The sequence below is a fragment of the Triticum dicoccoides genome, chromosome 7B (genome assembly GCF_002162155.2).
Source record: "Triticum dicoccoides isolate Atlit2015 ecotype Zavitan chromosome 7B, WEW_v2.0, whole genome shotgun sequence".
Classification (NCBI taxonomy): domain Eukaryota; kingdom Viridiplantae; phylum Streptophyta; class Magnoliopsida; order Poales; family Poaceae; genus Triticum; species Triticum dicoccoides.
The window spans coordinates 85,572,531-85,580,987 of record NC_041393.1 but is presented as its reverse complement, the minus strand read 5'-3'; positions in this window follow the sequence as shown (position 1 = coordinate 85,580,987).

Genomic DNA, 8,457 nt, shown 5'->3' with positions numbered 1-8,457 from the left:
TGAGCCGGACATCTGCACCAACCTCATCGAGACGGCTCAGCGTGCGAGATCCACCCGGGTTAAACCGGCCGTGAAGCGTGTCTTCGTTGGAGTCGTCCACGAAGGAGAGCGTGAGGACAAATCAGAACACGGTAATGAGACCGTCGTCTATTCCGATGACGAGTCCTCGACCGGAGAGACCGAATCGCTATACCAGTTGCAAGACGACCAGATTAGGGGCTGTTCCGATGGCGACAGTATTCCGGACCCCCCGGGCCAGGTCAACCGGGTTGGGATATTCATGGCCGGCACACAAGCGGTGAATCACTCTTCAACCGCCGCAGCAATGCTCTCCGGATCAGCAGCGGCAGCCGCAGCAGGGGCAGGAGGCCTTGTGCGCCCGCCGGTTCAAGTTCTATCTGAGCTATTTGATGCACTAGCCGCGCTTATGGCAGAGGACAATCCGGCAGATCAGGAGGCCCATAATGCAGAAATTGCGAAGGTGAGAGAGCAGATCGTGCAAGCCAAAGTGGATCTGGCAGCAGAAAAAGACCGGATGGCTGCAGAGCGGGCCGCTTTGGACGCCCAGGCCTATAAACTCATGCTTGACCAGAACGCATCACAGGAGGTTTTGAAGCGGAAGCACAGATCACGCCTGCGTTAGGGTTTGACCCGCGAAATCTCTTTCACACTCTAGGAGCTGGACCCAGTAATCCGCCGCGGTACCCGGAGACAAACCGGATTGAGGCACCAGGGCCAGGAGCGACGGTCCAACCTCGCCTGATGGAACCTCCTCACCAAAACATTGCGGTTCCTCCGCCGGTCCAGACACCCCCGGGTCATTATTCGAATCCTATGGACAACCTTGTTGCGGCCGCTGCACGGCTAGAGGCCATCCCAGTCGAAGGGGATTCTCCGCAAGCGATAGAGACGCGCCGGGTTAAGGAGCTTCTCCGGACTGTGCTGATTCAGCAGGAGGCATACTCGTACAGCCGTTATTGGGTTCATTCTACGCCCCGTCCGAGCCGGAGCTATAGCAGGCGCATGGATGAACCGGCCATATCAAGCAATGCGCGAGGCTGTGAAGCGGCCCGTGGTAATGACCCGGCAGGTGGTGTTGGCGATGCTCGGGATGTGGTGGACCGGGCCCGGGCACAAAGGGAGGCCGAGTTAGCAGCACAGGATAATGCGGGCCAACTTACACCGGTTCGTTCTACAACCTTTGCTGGACCAGGAATCACATCCGCTTTGGGAGTGCCTTGCTTAATCCCAGCTTTACGTAATGTGCGCCTGCCCAAAGATTTCAAGGGTCCACGCAAGGTGCCGAATTACACCGCTGATTTACCCCCTGAAGCATGGGTAGAGAGTTATGAGATGGCCATGGAAATGCTGGACGTGGATGAGGCCGCATGTGCAAAATACTTCACCATGATGCTTGAGGGCACGGCTCATACTTGGTTAAAGAGCCTACCACCCAATTCTATCAGCTCATGGGCCCAGTTGCGGGCCCGGTTTATACAGAATTTTAAGGATACCTGTAAGCAGCCCAAGTCCATAGTAGACCTGGCGGCTTGTGTCCAGGAGGAAGGAGAATCAACGACCTGTTGGGTGCGCCACGTTTCGGAAATTTTGCACTCGTCTGACAGGATTAATGCTGACTCTGCGATCTTAACTCTGGAAGGCAACTGCCGGTTTGAGCCTCTAAAATTGAAGTTGGGACGCATGAAGCGGTTCTGTAATGACATGGGAACCCTCATGGACGCTTTAGTGAAGTATGCCGATTCGGACAGTACCAAGGATCCCGAGCCTAATGATGATGAAGCAGGGAAGGGAAAGAAGAACAACAACTCCAAACAGCAGCAGTACAAACTAGCGGGTCATGGAAACGGAGGCAAGCACAAAGCGGATGGCAGCGTGGACTTTGTGGCCAACACTAATGCACAGGACAGGGGGCAGCAGCGCAGAGGTAAAGCGGCAAATCGTAATGGGGCTCCCAATTCTAACGCAAGCCGTTTGAACTATTGGTTGAATCAGCCTTGCCCGAAGCACGGGACGAAGGAGGCGCCGGCTAACCATCTTTGGAAAGATTGTTATATCATGCAGGAGTTTAAAAACTCTAATACCTTCCGGTATGACCATGGGTCAGGTGGCGGTTCAGGATCCGGTTTACACGGTCCGGGTCACGATGGAGCTTCCGGTTCAGGTTTCAATCAGGGCGGTCACAATAGCCAGAATAATCGGAACGGCCAGCAGCAGCAGCAGCAGCAGCAGCAGCAGTCAGGTTATCAGAGCCAGCCAAAGCAGTTGAGCAATGGGCAATATCATGTTTTCACAACTAGTTTGGATAAACGCGACCGAAAGCTCCACAGGCGAGCGGTGAATTCTGTTGAACCGGCCTTACCACGTTACTTGCGCTGGTCGGAGCAGCCTATCGTGTGGAGCAGAGAGGATCACCCGCCCCGGATAGATAATCCGAGCCAGCTAGCATTAGTGGTAGACCCTCAGGTGGGGGGTTATAAATTCACCAAGGTACTCATAGATGGAGGAAGCAGTATTAACATATTGTACTATGAGACATTTCGCCGCATGGGTTTAACAGACAAAGACCTCAGACCGTCGAATACGGTGTTCCATGGTGTGGTGCCTGGCAAATCTGTATATCCTGTTGGTAAGATAGCCCTGGATGTGGCCTTTGGGGACGAGCACGACTCCCGGTCGGAAAAGCTAACATTTGAGGTGGTGAAGATCCGGAGCCCGTATCACGCCTTGTTTGGCCGGCCGGCTTACGCCAAGTTCATGGCGCGGCCTTGTTATATCTACTTGCAGCTCAAGATGCCGGGTTACAAGGGGACCATAACGGTTCATGGGAGCCGTAGGGTCGCTTTTGAATGTGAGGAAGGTGATGCGGCTTATGCAGAGTCAGTCTGTGCCACGGAGGAGTTGAAGTATTATAAGGACAATGTTGATCCGGCGGATATGACCCCTTTAAAGAAGCCAACTACAGAGCATGATTCAGATCTGAAGTTCAAATCGGCAGCTGAGACCAAGCTTGTTGACTTCGTGCCCGGCGATTCGTCCAAGCAGTTCACTATCAGTGCCAACCTGGATCCCAAATAGGAAAGCGCGCTCATCGAGTTCATCCGTGAGAATCGGGACATTTTTGCATGGAAGCCGTCTGACATGCCAGGTGTACCGAGGGAACTCGCTGAGCACACTCTTAATGTGGATCCTAAGTTCAAACCGGTGAAACAGTTCCTCCGCCGGTTTAACGAAGAAAGACGCAAAGCCATTGGAGAGGAAGTGGCCACGCTTCTAGTAGCTGGTTTTATTATTGAGGTGTTCCATCCAGAGTGGCTTGCTAATCCGGTGCTGGTTCTTAAGAAAAACGGCACTTGGCGTATGTGTGTGGATTACACCGATCTTAATAAAGCCTGTCCGGCAGATCCTTTTGCCCTCCCCCGTATTGACCAGATCATTGATGCCACGGCGGGTTGTGAGCGTTTGAGTTTTTTGGATGCATATTCTGGATATCATCAGATCAAGATGGCGGTTAAGGACCAGGAGAAAACAGCATTTATTACTCCCTTTGGAGCCTTCTGCAATGTATCTATGCCCTTCGGGCTCAAGAGTGCTGAAGCCACCTATCAACGGTGTGTACAGAATTGCCTGCATGAGCAGATCGGCCGCAATGTGCACGCCTATGTGGATGATATTGTAGTAAAATCAAGACAGAAGGAGACGCTGGTGGATGATTTGAAGGAGACCTTTGACAACTTGCGAGCTTACAAGATGATGCTTAATCCGGCCAAGTGTGTTTTTGGTGTTCCGGCAGGCAAGTTACTGGGTTTCCTGGTGTCTAACAGAGGAATTGAGGCTAATCCAGAGAAGATTACGACTATTACATCCCTAGCTAAACCGAAGTGTATCAACGATGTTCAGCGTTTGGCGGGCCGAATCGCTGCGCTGAGCCGGTTTATCAGTCGCCTCGGGGAGAAGGCTATCCCTTTGTACCAAATGCTGAGGAAGACAGACAATTTCGTCTGGAGTCCAGCTGCTGATGAGGCATTTGAGGACCTGAAGCGGCAGTTAGCCAATCCACCTGTTCTTGCAGCTCCGGTCGACAAGGAGCCACTATTATTATACGTAGCGGCCAATGCTCGGGCAGTTAGCGTGGCTATTGTGGTGGAACGCAAAGAGGCAGGCAAGGAATATCCGGTTGAGCGGCCGGTTTATTATATCAGCGAGGTGCTTATTGAATCCAAGCAAAGGTATCCGCATTGGCAGAAGCTGGTCTATGGTGTTTTTATGGCCAGTCAGAAGTTGAAGCAGTATTTTCAAGGGCACCCCATCACAGTGGTCAGTTCAGCTCCCTTGGGTGATATTATACAGAATCGGGAGGCGACTGGCCGGATTGCCAAGTGGGCTATAGAGCTTGGGCCACACGGACTGAAATACGTGCCTCGGACGACAGTGAAGTCTCAAGCACTTGTTGATTTCATCAATGATTGGACGGAGTTACAAGCACCAGAGGAGAAGCCGGATCACACGTATTGGACTATTCATTTTGACGGATCCAGGCAATTGGAAGGCTCGGGGGCTGGAGTCGTATTAACTTCCCCACGAGGTGATAAGTTTTGTTATGTTCTCCGCTTAATGTTCCCTTGTACTAATAATGCCGCTGAGTACGAAGCCTTGCTCCATGGTCTCCGGATGGCTAAAGAGATGAATTTAAGCCGGGTTAAGTGCTTTGGTGACTCGGACCTAGTGGCTCAACAGGTGTCTGGCACTTGGGATTCTAAGGACCCGCTCATGGCTGCATATCATCGGGAAGTGGATAATATTGCAGGTTGTTTCAAGGGTTATCAAGTGGATCATGTGGACCGTCGGAAGAATGAAGCGGCGGATGCTTTAAGCTGGTTGGGCTCTCAGCGTAAACCGGTCCCGCCTAACGTCTTTTTGGACGTGTTGCACAACCCGTCAGTCAAGCTCCCAGGTGAGATGGATTTGGCTATCCCTGATCCGGAGGCTCAGTTGGTGGCAGCCCTGCATGTTATTCCGGATTGGACAGTTCCTTATCTTGCGTACATGAACCGGGGAGAGTTACCAGAGGATGAGATTCTGGCCAGGCAGATAGTCCGGCGATCCAAGTCTATGACGATTGTCAATGGTGAATTACATCATTGCAGTATATCAGGGGCGTTTCAACGTTGTGTTTCTCCTGAGGAAGGTTGTGAAATCTTAAGAGAAATCCATGAAGGGGATTGTGGGCACCACGCCGGTTCAAAGTCTCTGGTGGCAAAGGCGTTTCGTCACGGGTTCTACTGGTTGACAGCGCATGCTGATGCAGAGGACTTGGTTAAACGGTGTGATGGATGTCAGAAATTTTCAAGGCATGCTCATGTGCCGGCTCAAGAATTGAGGATGATCCTAATAACATGGCCGTTTGCAACTTGGGGGTTGGATATGGTTGGGCCTTTTAAAAGATCCAAGGATAAGAAAACCCACCTTTTGGTGGCAGTTGACAAATTTACCAAGTGGGTTGAAGCGGAGCCTGTCAGCAAGTGTGATGCAGCAACAGCGGTGCAGTTCATCAAGAAGGTGATTTTCCGGTTTGATTTTCCACACAGTATCATTACTGATAATGGTACCAATTTGTCCAAGGGCGCTATGAAGGAGTTCTGTGAACGTGAGCACATCCGACTTGACGTGTCGTCAGTGGCACACCCCCAGTCCAATGGACAGGCAGAACGAGCTAATCAGGAAATCTTGCGAGGCATCAAACCCGGCTTTTGGTCTCGTTGCAAAGAACACCAGGATGTTGGGTTGAAGAGCTACCATCTGTATTATGGAGTATCAATACTACGCCAAACCGGTCTACAGGATACACGCCATTTTTCATGGTCTATGGAGCAGAGGCAGTTCTCCCTAGTGACATCCGGCACGATTCGCCTCGTGTGGCAGCCTATGTTGAAGCAGACAATGAGACAGCACGGCAAGACTCTTTGGACCTATTGGACGAGGAGCGTGATATAGCGGCTGCCCGTTCGGCGATTTACCAGCAAGATCTTCGTCGCTATCACAGTCGCCGGGTTAGAACCAGAACTTTTCAAGAAGGAGATTTGGTGCTTCGACTCATCCAAGATCAAACGGATATGCACAAGTTATCCCCACCTTGGGAGGGACCTTTCGTGGTCAGCAAGAATTGCACAACAGGTCGTACTATCTGATTGATATTCGAGGGCATCAAGACTCACGTACATCAGCGGAGGAGACCAACAGGCCGTGGAATATAGCTCATCTTCGGCCTTACTATACTTGAGCCACCGGCTCTATCTATGTACATATCATGACAATGTATATATTATCTTTGATATATCAAACCGGAGCCTCAGCTAAAGCGGGGTCTCTGTCTTTCTCATCATGCGAGGTTACACGGAGTGGTTCTGTTTAAAGCGGCCTCCGGTTTACCCCTTGATGTTTGTTTTTTATATATCACTGGGGGCCTTGGTCGTGTCCGAACCAACGAACACCCTTTGATAGGCGACAGCCACCAGATCATTTGGGGACATGGTCAAGTCTGAACCAGTCACGCCTCTTGGTCGGCCTAAGGCCACAAAATCACTTGGGGGCATGGTCGAACCCGAACCATTGTCACGCCTCTTGATCTGGCATATATGCCACGAGTCATTTGGGGACCTGGCTGACTTGAATCATTGTCACTCCTATTGGGGGCCTTGATCCTGTCCGACCATGGTAATACCATCTGAACAGCTCAGTATAGCATATTTTTGCAAATGGTTTTTATTATTGCCTTTGCTTCCATGTTGTTTCCATGGTATGTTCGTGCTTTGCTTTTTTCGGATTTCTTTTATGCCAACAAGCATATTTTTTCCGGTTCAGCCAATGATTTTTGATCCCCCTTTTAAATCCGGAGGAGTCTGCCTGGTTTACCTTTTCCTTGTTAAACATCATGGAGTAACCAGGGGGCTCGTATTAAGTCAGTACGGTTTGTACGGGAGCTACTTTCTCCCTTTTTGACGGTAATGGTTTATAAAACCACCGCTTCAGGCTTGGCTAAGGCCAGCTTTATGCTCAAACATGGCAGGTATTTATGTATCATTTATTTGTTATATTACTGATACACATATCAAGATCATAATCCGGCTGACGGTATAACCGCCACCGAAGTTCAAATTTTTCTGATTGCAGGAAATATGAATTAAAGTTTTTCAAACAAAAACTTCAGTACTTATGCACGAAGGCATATTCCAGGCAGAAGTTTTAACTATCCTATTACAAGGCAGCATGGTGCTCAAACAAAATCATTGTTTTTGTGGAAGGATGTTGCAAATAGCTCTTCAAACCGGCTTCCGGTTCAAGCCTGCTCCTCATCCTCCGCCGCTTCAGCTTCTTCGTCTCTACCCATTGGCTGGAAATCAACAGTGGTCCAGTCGATTCCCATTAAAGCTTGGAAAACAGCCTCTTCATGGATCAGGGAAGACGGTTCAATATCAGGGGCGTAAGTGTGCTTACGGATTGGAGGAATCGGATTCTCCGCTTCAACAGTTGGGGCCGGCACTCGCTTGTTTTGATTATTATATTCCGCTTGATAATGCGTCAAATCTCCCTCTTCAGCTAGCTGGCAAGCCAGCGGGCGCACTGCACGGTTTATGGCCCTTAAATCCTCTTCGTTGAATTCAGAGCCATCTTCTTTCAGACTGGGATAGCCTTGAGCTGCTTCCACAGGATCAAAGTCGGGCACCCATGCCTTTGCCCAGATTAAGGCATTGATGGCTCCGGTTCGGGCAGCGGATTTTTTCAGCTCCTCAATCCGGGCTGGAAGCATTGACAGCTTGCTAAGAGTGTCCGGATTAAAGAGGGCGCCGGGTTGTTGTGAGAAGCTGTGGTGATGATCCGTTGGGCTCCGGTATACAATTGTTCCACCAAGGTGTAGGCAGCTTTCAATTTCTTCCGCACATCATTTCCTAAGTGCCCAATACGTGTGCCTACAAACAAAATTGGAATGGTCTCAAACCGGATTTACAATACAGCAGATTCAAATTTATCACAGAAGTTACAAGGAGCTTACCAAAGATTGCAGCAGTCATGGAGTGTATTTGCCGCTGTACGGCCGTCAGTTCATCCACCACCGGTTTAAGGGCCCCTTCAGCGTTTTCTGCTCTTTTGGTTAAACCGGCCTTCTCAGTGGCCCAGTCGGCCCGCTCTTTCTTGAAGCCTTCTTTCAGCCGTTCAGCAGTGCTCAAAGCGCTGGTTAATTCTTGCTTTGCCTTATCTGTTTCAGCCTGCTGGGTCTTCAGGGCCTCCTGCAAATCGGCAATCCGGTCCTCCTTGATTTTCACCTCAGCTTGCATACAGATGGCATTTTAAAGATTTGTACAGGCGATCCAAGAAATGGAAGTATCAACCACATAACAAAGTTATATGCCTGATACTTGGGGGCTAATGCACCTTCAATTT